The following is a 14236-nucleotide window of genomic DNA, read 5'->3' as shown; positions in this document are numbered from 1 at the left end:
TCCGAATTCAACCAGCTTTGTCTTAAAAATATTTTAAGCTTTAAAAACCTGCAAAAAGCAACTCATAACTTAGTTACAACTCATTAAAATAAGACTAAGTTGTGAAAAAGGTGATTGACCCCCCTATGCCCTTAACTTAACAAATTCAGTGATAAGTTTTATTCAAGTGTTATATGTAATCTATTACTAGAGTAAAATTTTAATATATTTTACTAAACACAATTGTTCAATTTAATTAAGCACTATAAAAACATTATAACTAGAAGATTTTTAACAAAACAACGTGCAGTGTCGTGTTTTATTAAAATTTGAAATGAAACGCTTACACGAGTATTAAAACTCAAATAAACAGCTAAGTTGTTGAACTAAACTGTAATGTTTAAACATTACTTTTTTTTATGAATTTTCATAATTATGACATATATAATCAAATCATAACTAAATAATGAAGATTCTTAAATTTTTTTCTAGAGATTCAAAAAAAGGTTCTAAGCATTTATCTTTACAAAAACTGACTGATTTGGTCTTTAATAACTAAACCTTTATTTAGAAATAAATTCACATCTCAATTTGATCTTAAAAAGACTTCTCAATTTTTTTTAATGAAAAATTTTCAAGCATTTGAACTGAGAAAAACCGAGATTCTCAAATTTTTAAATAAAAAACTGATTTAGCCTGACGTTTTTCAACTTGAATGAAAAAAACTGATTTAGCCTGACGCGCACGAACCCTGCAATCAACAATTTTGTCCAAGCACTGGCAAACTTCGTATTTGGTTTTAACATCAGCCGAGTTGTTTGACGTCAGAAAACTACTTACCGTGTAGTGGCGCTGTTTGAAAAAAAATTTATTACAAATAACTGTTTAAACATTTACGTGCTATTTTAATTACTCATTATACTATGCGGTCTGTTGCTATAATTATTTATTATGTTCTAGTATATAAGTAAGTTTGAATGAATTTATGTAAACAAATTGCTTTTAAATTCAATTAAATAAATTTAAAAATTTGTAATCATATAGTGCTAAGTATTTGTGAAATTTAAATACAACAACTAGTATTTAAATAATGTATTTTAACTTATATTATAATGCTGTCTTTCTTAATTGTAAAACATACAATAAGTTTATTGTGCCTTTTTTTCTATTTAAATGAAGTATATACACTTAAATGAATACTTGTAGTATAAAAATAGTAAATTTGAAATTAAAAAAGCAGCATATTATTATTTGTGCATGGCTATTATCGTACAAGTATTTCATTAAATAAAAACAAAACATTTGCCCATACAAAACAAATATTTACATTATATACAAAACAACATCATATATTATTGTTTGAAGAAAACTTGGGTTACTTACTTACTGTGCTTATAAATAAAATGTAAATTTGTAAAAATTAACATAAAGTTATGCCTACTGTTTTACAACATATATAAAATACAAGTACTAAGAACCTAAATAACTATTTTTTACTATTTGTTTGATTTTTTTGGTAAAAATTAAAGCTCAAAAAACTTAAGCTTTTCACATTTAGTTAAACAAATTTTATACTAATATTCAAGTGAAACTACTATGTGTACAAATAACTATTTGCATCGTAAAAAAACACAAGTCAAATTAATTATATATAACATAAAACAAAAAAAAAGTAGTTACTTCAATTGTAATTAATAAAAAAAGTGCCGCCAGAGAGGATTGAACTCTCGACCGCTGGTTTACAAGACCAGCGCTCTGCCACTGAGCTATGGCGGCAGAGCAACAGTTTATAAACAGTTATATATTGTTACGTCACAATGCAAATGATTCCATTGCTCGTTTTGCACAAGAAGTTATTTTCTCAAGCAGCTGAAGAATGAAATTTTAACTATACAGCACCAATATTTATATGAGTTTTATTTTTCGTGACAAGTGCTTTTCTAATACATACTTTTTTTTGATCAACCAATTTTTGTCAGTTTACTTACCTGTATATTATGTTAAATAATTAAAGTTTTAACTCAGAATTTTTTATTTTTTTGTATCGCATAAGTTTTGAAACAATTCAAAATTATCAAGTTTCCCTTGAGTGATAAATTATTTTTAGAATATGTTTACTTTAAAAGTAAGTATATTTAGTATAGATATATCATAATAATCACGTGTAAAATATGTATTTAATGTATTGTTAACATTTTAACGTTGGAAAGAGTAAATAAAATAATGATGTTTGTAAAAATATTTTTTGATTTTTTTTTTAAGTTTAATTATAATATAAATTGCTAATAGTATATCAAAAATTAAATATCAAACTACTAAAAAACGTGCATCGAGTTAGGATCGAACTCACGACCTTGAGATTATGAGACTCACGCGCTGCCTACTGCGCCATCGAGGCTGCGATAAAATAAATATTATTTTGATTATAATGAGGTTTGCTTACGTTTGTGACGTAATAATGCAACTTAATATGACATCAAAAAAAAACGAGGCACCACCGAGATTCGAACTCGGGATCTCCTGTTTACTAGACAGGCGCTTTAACCAACTAAGCCATGGCGCCGCACATTTGAAAACAAAAAGCTGAGTTTATAAATACATAAATACTTTATTTGGTCATTTATATTTGACTTGTATAAAGTTAATACTTGTAGTTTGTTTCAATAACATGTGATGTACATTTTATTTGCTTAAAGTTTTAATTAATGTTTTACAGTGTACTAAGTTAAGTGTATGTTTACTTAAGCGTTATAATGTAAACAACAAATACAAAACCTGTTTGATCCACTTCACTAAATACAACTAAAATAGCTTGTAAGTTAAGTTTAATATAACTTAAATAATTAAAAAAAGTAATAACTTTCCTAAATTAATTTAAACTTGTTAAGTGTGTCTCAATAGCAATTAATATTAATAAGCGAACTTTGACATTATTTTAAACCAAAAGTACCAAGTGTATGTTATGAGTTTTTAAATCTTACCTAATACTTTTTATAGCAAAAAATTACATTGATAGTACATTTGAAAATTTTTGTCCAATCTATAAAATTGTTGTTGTTAGCAATGATAATGGTACTTAAATGAAACTTCTTTATTTATTTCTTAATGAAACTTGTGGATTTGTATAAAAATTTGATAAAATATTTTTTATTAATATTTAAACTAATTAAAGAAACATAATTTGATTGTTTTCAACTATTTTTGCAGCCTATCAAAACAATAAACATTTAAGCACAATATTTTTAAACAGATAAAAATGATGTTATTACAACGTAGGATAAACATTGAAAATAAACAATAAATACAAGCTAGTTTTTTTCAATTAATTATAAAGTATCTTATACTTTTTATATTTATATACTACTTTAACAGGCATTTAAGGAAAATGTTTTAACACAGACAAAAAATATCAATAAACTATAAAAATAAAATAAGTTATATAGAATTAAACCTAAAACAATAGCAAAACTTTTAAATTTCAACAATATAATGTTTTATAGCTGTGCGTTTAATAAAACATAGTTACTCAAAATTTTAAATTTACTCTAAGTATCTTGAATAAAATAATTCAAATTTTATAATTTAAGTATACCTATCTGTAAATTTTCATACTATATAAAATAGTTTTTGCTTTAAGAATCAAGGAAATTTTGATAAATGGGTTTGCAATTTTCAATTATATTTGTTTATATTTATGCTAGAAATATATATATATATATATACGTTTCTTGTTAAAGTTACATGTGAACAGAATATTTAAGTAAATATTGTTTACTTATATAATAAACTAAAGTATATTATAATACTTTGCAATAAATTTTTGACTTTATAATAAGTTTATTTTAAATAAAATTGCAAATTCAATTACAACTGCTTATTGAAACAACTTTTTTTTGTTTGTATTGATCCTTATTAACTTAATTTTATGAATAACAAAGCAATTTATAAAATTACATATTTATTTTTATAAATTAAAAAGTTTGGCCTCACCATTACCAAACTCAAACATAATTTGTTACTGAGTTGTTTGAAATACTCTTATTCAACATCAGTAAAATTATAGTAGTTCAGTAAAAAAGGTATGGCAGCAGTGGGATTCGAACCCACGCCTCCGAAGAGACTGGAGCCTTAATCCAGCGCCTTAGACCGCTCGGCCATGCTACCACTTGACAAGATGCAATATGTGCAAATTATAAACTTAAGCTTAAGTTTACTTATATCTAGTAAGAATGTGAAAACGTTTTAAAGTAAATGAGATAATTTTTTAACTAAAATATCAAACTTAGTATAAACTGTGTTTTTAAGTAATGTTTTTATAGTTTGCAAGACGAGCTATTTAGTCATAACTTTGTCCAGACAAAAATTTAGTTCAATATGTTTTTATATAATAAGCAACAAGTACATAAAGTATTACTATTTTTATATACTAATAGCAATAAACAACCTCAATTTTTAAAACTTTGTTTTAGTTTGATACAATATTTTTATTGCTGAAAAGTACAATACATAGCTTTAATACTTTTCCAACAGCTGTTAATAAACACTTCTTATAATAATTAAATATGAACTGTACAATGTAAATAAGTTTTTCAAACACTAAAAGAAGTTGTTCTAAATTTATATGAAGTTTAAACTAATGAGGAAAAAAATGCTCAACGTTTATATGTGTTACAACTACAATCACAACTTCTTTAACTGTATTAAATTAAAACAAATTTTTATTATAAATAAATTGTTTTAACCACATTTACCCATCTAGTTATAAAACCAAGAATTGGTACATGAAAAACCAGAAACTTCAATACTTAGACCTCCAAACTAAGATAAAAATAAAAAACTCACTATATTTGGAAACCTTAATTGAAAGTTGCAGCACTTTTTAATATGACAGTTGCTAGATCAAAACAAAACTCTTACATATCAAAGTTTATTATGAAAATGAAACATTTACAAAAATAAACGTATACTGTTTTTTTTTTTTTGCTAGCTGCTTGTAATTATCTTGTGTTGAATAAAACATAATTTTTTAATTACAATTACAGGCTGACAGAAACAAAAAGGGTAAAAAAGTGAAGAGCTATTTAGGTATAAAATCAAATTCACAGAGACCAAATGTTTTAAAATGTGCCCAACTAACAACTTTGAAATGTCTCAATTGAAGAATTGGTTACAATTAGATTCATAAAATTTAATTAGCTCCAACAACAGCAATATTCAAAAAGTTTTTATGTTTTTTATTTTAAAGAAAGATTAAATCACTATGAACAATGTAAATAATTAAATAATGAAACAGGAGTGGGCTACAAGGATTTCTGTTAACAGGCCAGGCAGTGTATGGTCTGAAGGCTAAACCCCATCCAGTTACAGAAATACCATGACAGACTTTAAAGCTATCTTGAAAGTAATCTATGCAAACAATATTTAATTGAGTTTTTAAATAACTAATGTATCAAAACTAGTTCTTAATTTTAACTTTAGCATATAATATTTAATGATTATTAAAATCTATTTTGTTGCAATTTTAATTCATATTAATTTGCTATGAAAGAGCAAAATATTTATATATAGGGGATTTAATTTAAACTACATAAATATTATTGTTTTTCATATTAAAACATGCAATTATCTCAGAACTTTAAAAAATATTTAGACCAAATATCAAAAATAAAAAAGATTAAAATGCACTAAAAGCAGTTTATGTTGATATCATTTTACCATTTCACCAATATCTTGATTTTTTCAAAAAAAAAACTTGAAATTCAGGAAAACTTACAAAAAGTAATAAAAATTACATAAAATAAAAAAAGGCCTTCATAAAACTTTCTTTAAATTGTTACAAATTATGCACAATGTTTTTTTTTGTGATAATTGCCACACATAAAAAAATCCAGTTAAAAACTCCAAGTTAGCATTTTTTGAGTCCCATACAGTTTGCATTGGGGTGGTTTTGAGAAAAACAATCAGTGCCAAGGTGAAAATTTCTTAAAGTCATTGATAATTTTACCCAGAGTGTTTTTGTAGTTTTTGTCAAATGTATTTTTTCTAGCTGAAAACTCAAAAGCTGCCGTATTTATAAGCAACCTACTGTTACCCCTAACAATTATCCTTGGTCAGTTTTTTTTTCTTCTTATTTTTGTTTTGCTTTATTTCACTTTAGTGCAAAAGTGACCTCTCATGTGCAAAAATAACCAAAAAAAAGTATTTTTAAATGCAAGGAATCAACAATAACAAATAGAAAATTAAAGTAAGGATCAAAGCTTTCCTATGAAATCTATATGCAAAGTTTTTTTTTTATTATGGGCATAGGGAAGGAAAACACTTTTTTTCAAATTATGATCTTATTTTATATAGTTTACACAAAGCTACAAGATGCTTTTTACATATTTTAAAAATTCAAAATAATTTTTGAGATAAAGCTGGTCAAAGTTGGAGGCAACAATAGGTTCCTTATGGTAGGAGCAAACTAAAACAAAAATAACTAGAAATAACTAAAAATCAATCTCTTCCCACCTTTTTCAAGATAACTAATTACCTTATATTTTTAGGAAATGTTCCTTGCAACATTTAGAAAATTCTGTCAGAACTAAATTTAAAAAATAAATAAGAATTAAAAATTAAAATGTTTTTTTTGTTTTTTTTTAAATAAAACTTTTATTTTAATATTTTTTTAAACCTTTCGACAGAATTTTCTAAATATATCAAGGAACACTTCCTAAAAATTTAAGGTAGTTATTTTGGAAAACGTAGGAGGAGATAGATTTTTAGTTATTTCCTGTTATTTGCCTTTTAAGTTTGCTCCTATCATAAGGAACCTATTGTTGCCTCCAACTATGACAATATAAAAGTTATCAAAAAACTGATTTTTGTGTGAAAATCAATAAACATAAAAATAAAACACAATAAAAACCTGTTTTTCAAAGTCATCCTTGAACAAATTGATGTGCAGCTTTCTGTGGGGCCTCTGCTTCTTTTCCACCGCTGGAGCACATTGGCGTAAAAGTTGCTCCTCCTTAACAGTTGGAAGACGTACTCAATTAAGAGATTAAAATTAAAGATACAACTTATAAAAGCTAAAAAATATATTACTATGTATTTATTCTATCAATGTTTGCAATTGTTTAAATATAAATATTGAATAGTAAAACTAACTTGCTTTATATGCAACTTTATAAATATTATATTGTTTTTGTTGTTTGAGGCAAAATGTTGGCAGTGTTTCACATTCAAAATATTTGGCTTAAATTTTGAATCAACGCAGATGAATAATTGGTAAACAAAATTATAGAACACAAATAACACTCATTAATTCTTTTTCTTAATATATAATTAGATATAAGTTAAAGTTAGAATACAATTATAAAAAAATTTAAAGTTTAATATTTTATTGCGAAAAACATTTTACAGTTAAGCATTTTGAGCAAAACACCTAACTAAAGCTTTACCATTTCAGGAGTTTAAAGTATTTTGAAACTGTTGCCTAACAATTAGCCGAACTACACATTTCAAGTTTTACTGAACAAATTTAATTCAAAAGCTGAAACTTCTTAAACCTGGCAACTCTGCCAAAAGGGCTAAAATATAAAATTATAAAACTATTCTTAGTATTTCTCGTGCTCAAAAGCCTATTTTATTTGTAAACTTCATACAAGCACTTTTGTGAAAACTACTGATTTACCAGTTTTTATTGTAATTGACATAAAAAAACTACTCATTGTTTCTTAACTGCTGTGTTGTAACTTAATATAATATAACTTCAAAACATAAATATGCTTGCTTTTAAAAGCATGGATTTTGGTAAAGATTCTTTAAAATTGTTGAATTTTGAAATTTTTTAACAATTTGTTTCAAAATATTCATAAGCAACAAAATTAAACAAGAAGTTTTACATGCTCAAATGAATTATGTGTGAAATTTAGTTGAAGTTTAAATTTTGTACATATTGGTTGTAGTATATAATTAGTAGCATGGCCGAGCGGTTCAAGAGACCTGGGTTTGGATGTCACTGCCACATATATTTTGTATATTTATTGAAAAATAATTTGTATGTAATTGATATAAATGATACATAACTTTTTGTTTTCATTACTTTAAAAAAAAAGACATTATTTATGTAAACATCTATTCTGAATACTTAAACTAATTGTGACTAAACAACAAAAAAAAAAGATAGGTTAAAACTTTTGTACTTATTTGCAGAATATCTGCTTTAGTACAAATTAATATACTTTTTTCCTTTACTTTTTTTTTACTGAAAATTCTTCTTAAGCATAGTTCGTTGTGCATTTTATACATTAATTTTATTTAAGTTTATGTAGTTTAACAAGTTTTCTTAAGAAAATATAGACAAATGTTCTAAATTTTTCCATTTTAGGAAGTAAAAAAAAAATCCTTAAATGGCATTTTTATAATAGATCTTATACAGATATTTGTGAATATTAACGTGCTGATTATCAATTCCAACCCGATCAATTCCCATCGATCAAATCCAAACATTTTTTAATCATTAAAAAAATGTTTTTAATATAATTTTAACTAAAATTATTGAGTTTCAGGAACATTTAAATAATGAAAAATGCTTTAAGTTTGTTGGATAATCAAGTTTGTTAACAATAATCAAATTACAACAAAGGTTAGAAACTATCAAAGTGATTTTTACACTGTTTTTTTAACAATTTTATTTTTAAGGTTTAAACAATAATGCACAACAATTTATTATTTAAAAAAACATAATTGCATCAGAAGTAAATTAATCTCATATTTTCATTATAGGTCTTTTCAAATGTATACAAAGAGTAAAAATAAGTTATGTTTTTAAATTATAACTAGCTTTAGTAAAAATTTTTTATAAAATATACGTGAACAATTTACACCGCAAAAAGAAAATGAAGATACCGATTGAATGTTGAAGCTTTGATTTGACACAAGAAAAATGGTCAGTGGTTAATGCTGAGTTTAAAAAAACACCCAAGGCAGTAAAAAGTTTTAATAACTAACATTTATAGCTCTTAAAGTCATAATTAAACTGTAATTTAAAAAAAAACTGAATTTTTAAATTTCATAAGCATTACCAAGCTAAAATTATTTTTATCGAATGAATTTACAACCAATATGAGCTGATTTGCTCGACTAATTTAAGATATTTAATATATCAATCACTTCAAGCTACTACTGGTATTGATGCCGGATTTATTACTTGGTATAAAATTTATTCTCACGCAAAAGTTTAATAAATCTAAGCTAAAAAATAACAAATTATAATTTGATCTCAACTTGTTTTATACTCTGCTTGGTTCTTATCTAATGAAAAAGTCATTACAACCTTAACTTTAAGTTGGAAGAAATAGCACAAAAGTTTAAGATATAGCCAATTGGTAACTTATATAATTTATTTAATAAACTACTTAAACACATAAACAGTTAACTATACGCTGATTTTAAAATTAAGTTTTTTTGAACGTAGTAAACAATAGTTTGCTAGTAATAAATTAACGAATTGTCGAATAACAGACTAGATAAAAAGTTAAGAAGGCAGTAGATAAAACACTTTATTTAAAAATACTTTTATATAAAATACACTGTTCATTTCTTCCTTATAAACACTTGCATATGAGGAATAGATCTCACCGATCCAATCGTTCCATTGTTGAACATCAGCACATCATATTCACTTCTGGGGAATTTCTTTTCAACCACACCCATCGCTTCACTTTTAAACAATATGCCCTTGAATTTCCAAACTACGTAATGTAAAATACCATCATCTAAATTATAAGGGTACGGATTTTCGATCAGAACTGTTTCTCGCGCTGTAAAATTTCAGATCTAGTTAAGTTGCTAAAAATATTTTATTCTTGTTATTAGACTAGATGATAGTCTAAACAACAAAAAAAAAAACTAAAAAATATTTGGTTCAAGGACCTAATGTATGATAAAATCTTTTGGTTATAATGTCTTAGATAACGGATACAATTCAATGTCTTGTCCTAGATTTGAAGAACGTTCTTTGTTGATTATGTTGAAATTTAATTAAAGTCAACCTTCATTTAAGTAAAACATTTTTGACCTTGTTCTGTAAACTGAAACTAATACAGTTTGAGAAGTATTTAAATCGTAAACAAACTAGAAAAAAAACATTTTAAAAATCACAAACTGGAATAACTTTTATAATCGAAATATAAAATCAAACCTAGGTTATCCCTAATGCCAGGTCTCATAGATTTCACTCCGCAATCATTATGAAAGGGCAATCCAAATATATTGTGCAAAAGATAATCGTCAAGAGAAGACCACTGCTGATGTACTTCTTCCATATATTTGGAAAATATTTTTTGAAGTTCCAACGTTCTGAAAAGTTGCTTTAGTTTATTTTTAAGCAAGCCTTTACAGAAAAAAAAATTGGTATCAAAAACATTATAGCTTCTATCCAAATCAAATTTTGTAATTTGTTAAAGAAATTATACTACCTCAAATAAAATTATTTTTAACTCACCTTCCAAAGCCTTTTGTGCTGTATCCATGTTCGCACTTCATGATCAAATCGTTCCAAGTGTACGGCTTGTACGCAATAAGATAACCAGTATTTCCATATGGGTAGCAGTTTGAGTTGTCAACGTAGCTTTCCACAAACTCTCTTGGCAGCATTGTGAACTTGAATTAGCTTTTTACAATCTGATAAAATGTAAATTTGATAAAAAACTTCGAAACTACATAAATTAATGTAAGTATTTATTAACTAAACTTTAAAACTGACTATTAGATAAACTCAAGTTTTAGAAATCTGATATAATAAAAATATCTCTTAGCTAAATTGAATCAAACTTAATGCTAGGTTTGGTAATTTAGTGTTTAGACTTGTTGAATTTCAAGTATTTTGTTACTAACACTGGAAGTTTAGAAAACCTACAATAAGTTAAAAACAAAGTGATGAAGGATACATTTGCAAGTATAAATTAAAATGTACATCAGTTTAGAAATAGAAGTAATTAGTTTTTTTTTATTTTTTATCAAAATTTAACTTAAAAGAAATGATTTTTTTTCCTATAAATTAAAGTATAAGTTTCAAACAGATATAACTAATTTATAAAAAAAAAAATTCATAGTCAACGAGGTAGTATAATTTTTTTAGCTCAAATCTACAGATTTAGTAAGGTTAAGTTTAGGTGAACAGTTGTCTGACAAGGTATTGTATTTATGACTTTTAGCTTGATTATTTGTCTGCTGAAACAATCTGATTATTTTTTTAATGAATAAAAGAACACTCAAATTTTTTCATTCCAATATATTTCGTCAAATTCTCTTCAGGGAAACTACAATTGAAACAATAAAATAAAACACAACAAGTATATATACAAAATAATATTTTTTACAAACTAATTAACTGATCAATTAAGTAAACATAAATGTAATCAACGAAAATGTAATCAACAAAGCTTTAAAAATCAACACAAAATGGTCTTAACTAAATAAGGCTAGGGTGTAATCAAACTCTTTCTTTTTGCATAGATTTGGTTTGTTTAAGTGTATTAAAATGGCTTCAAGTCTAACTAGTTCCAATGTATTTGAACATTGTCGCATTACACTGAAATTAGATAATGCAAATTTTTTTCCACAACTTGGATTATTCACAAGGTGTTCTGCTATCGCAGATTTTTTTATTGCATTTTTGACTGCAATAATCTTTTCATCTTTTTCGTCTTTAATATATGAAGTAATACACTTGGGAACATGTTCTTTTATTCTAGTTGTGAGGTGTCGAGAAGTTTGACCAATGTAGCTGCTGTCACAGCAGCATTTAAACTTGTAAACTACAAGACTCTTTTCTTGAGGTGTCATTAGGTCTTTTCCCGAACGTTGAAGTATTGGTTTTGACATGAACAGAACCCTAGGATTTACCGCATGATATGTTTTAGTTGTTATATCCACTATTTTCTTCTCGATTAGTTTCGATTCAACACCAATATATGGAAGTTTTAACAAAATTGGGCATTTATCCGGTCCATAAGTTTTGGCTATATTTGAATTGGTAGATTGTGACTTAATTACTCGGTTTATCAGCATTATATAATTAATTAATTATCATTTTATTAATGCTGATAAACCGAGTAATTAAGTCACAATCTACCAATTCAAATATAGCCAAAACTTATGGACCGGATAAATGCCCAATTTTGTTAAAACTTCCATATATTGGTGTTGAATCGAAACTAATCGAGAAGAAAATAGTGGATATAACAACTAAAACATATCATGCGGTAAATCCTAGGGTTCTGTTCATGTCAAAACCAATACTTCAACGTTCGGGAAAAGACCTAATGACACCTCAAGAAAAGAGTCTTGTAGTTTACAAGTTTAAATGCTGCTGTGACAGCAGCTACATTGGTCAAACTTCTCGACACCTCACAACTAGAATAAAAGAACATGTTCCCAAGTGTATTACTTCATATATTAAAGACGAAAAAGATGAAAAGATTATTGCAGTCAAAAATGCAATAAAAAAATCTGCGATAGCAGAACACCTTGTGAATAATCCAAGTTGTGGAAAAAAAATTGCATTATCTAATTTCAGTGTAATGCGACAATGTTCAAATACATTGGAACTAGTTAGACTTGAAGCCATTTTAATACACTTAAACAAACCAAATCTATGCAAAAAGAAAGAGTTTGATTACACCCTAGCCTTATTTAGTTAAGACCATTTTGTGTTGATTTTTAAAGCTTTGTTGATTACATTTTCGTTGATTACATTTATGTTTACTTAATTGATCAGTTAATTAGTTTGTAAAAAATATTATTTTGTATATATACTTGTTGTGTTTTATTTTATTGTTTCAATTGTAGTTTCCCTGAAGAGAATTTGACGAAATATATTGGAATGAAAAAATTTGAGTGTTCTTTTATTCATTAAAAAAATTATAAAATAAAATCTGATTATTATTTATTTCTGTAAAACGAGTAAAGCATTTATTTGTTAGTTTTAGTAAATCAAATTTAATTAGTAAAGCATTCATTTATTTGTTTTTTTTTTGAATTTGTTGTACTATAGAAAAGATAAAACAATATCTAGTAGTAAATTTTTGATTTGCATGACGATTAAGAATTTTCCAGGTGTTGTTTTATAAGTTATCTAAATAAAAACTTAACATTGTAAGCATCTTTTTTCGATTGACTGTTTATGTTTGAAGATAAAAAAAACAGAATTTTCATTGTTTAAAATATATATATTTTTATTTGTTTTTAACCGATTAGTAACAGAAGTATTACAAAAGTAATATACTATCATCGAACCGCACCAGAAAAAATCGGAACTATATTTATTATGAATAAAAAGAATAAGTGATTCACAATTTAAAAGTTGTTCAAATTAGCAAACTTCTATTAATTTAATTATAATTAAGCAATAATGCTTACTTGTTAATTAATGTTTTAGTTGTTTTGTATAATTAAACTACATAAATAAGTTTTGAAAAATGTTGAAACTGTAAATAACAGACTTCGTCCTTTTATTTTAAAATAGTTGACGACTTCTGAAGATTTTATTAGTTCGACACGGAAAGTTTACTTAACAGTTTAGTATGTAAAAATAAAACTATGTTATTCTTTTTGTAGTAAAGTTTAATAGCTATTTATTTTCATTTTTATTTAATAGAAATATTAACGAAACTTACAAGTTTAATTTTGAATTTGTCTAAAAAAAATTTGTAGTGGAAGTGTCTTATAAAATAACTTGTTCAAAGTAATTTGTTTTGGGATAGTTAATTAAAAAATTTGATTAAAGTGGTAAAAATTTGACAAAAAAAACATGTGTTGAATATTATACAGTTGAGTGAGAGCACTTGCCAGCAATTTTTACTGAATAAAATTTTGAAGCTGAATAAAAGAACCTAATGTAGACAATAGTAAGCAATGCTTTGTTTATGTGTAACTATGAAATCTATCACTTGTAGAAAATTATAAAAAGAAAATTTATATTATTTTTGTATGTGGTGGACCACTAAGTTTTGGTTTTGGTTCAAGGTTTTTGAAATGGATCTTTACACTATCGAGCCACATCTTGAAATAAGTGGTGTGTATATGGAAGTTTAAACATTACTTGATTAAATATGTCAATTTCAAGTAAATTGTCTCAGAGATCATTCAATTTTTAAAATAACATGAAAAACAGTAATACTTCATAAACTTATAGAATTTTTTATTTTATTTATATTTTATTAGAATGGCTATTTTATCTAGAAAAACCTATAATTTGAAAGTTGATGCA

The 14236-nt window shown here is 25.5% G+C and overlaps 3 non-coding genes across 3 annotated transcripts; all 3 read right to left on the bottom strand.

Moving 5' to 3' along the window:
- Positions 1-1683: 1683 nt before the first annotated feature.
- Trnat-ugu (transfer RNA threonine (anticodon UGU)) lies at positions 1684-1755 on the bottom strand. The gene has a single exon. It is a non-coding gene; the product is annotated as a tRNA-Thr (tRNA).
- Positions 1756-2468: 713 nt separating this feature from the next.
- Positions 2469-2542, bottom strand: Trnat-agu (transfer RNA threonine (anticodon AGU)). The gene has a single exon. It is a non-coding gene; the product is annotated as a tRNA-Thr (tRNA).
- A 1519-nt stretch (positions 2543-4061) lies between these two features.
- On the bottom strand, positions 4062-4143 carry Trnal-aag (transfer RNA leucine (anticodon AAG)). Its single transcript has one exon. It is a non-coding gene; the product is annotated as a tRNA-Leu (tRNA).
- Between the last annotated feature and the right edge of the window lie 10093 nt (positions 4144-14236).

This window comes from Thalia democratica, chromosome 5 (genome assembly GCF_965202585.1).
Source record: "Thalia democratica chromosome 5, ktThaDemo2.hap1.1, whole genome shotgun sequence".
NCBI classification, from domain to species: Eukaryota; Metazoa; Chordata; class Thaliacea; order Salpida; family Salpidae; genus Thalia; species Thalia democratica.
The sequence above is the reverse complement of the archived record's forward strand: the minus strand, read 5'-3'. Positions and strand labels throughout refer to the sequence as shown.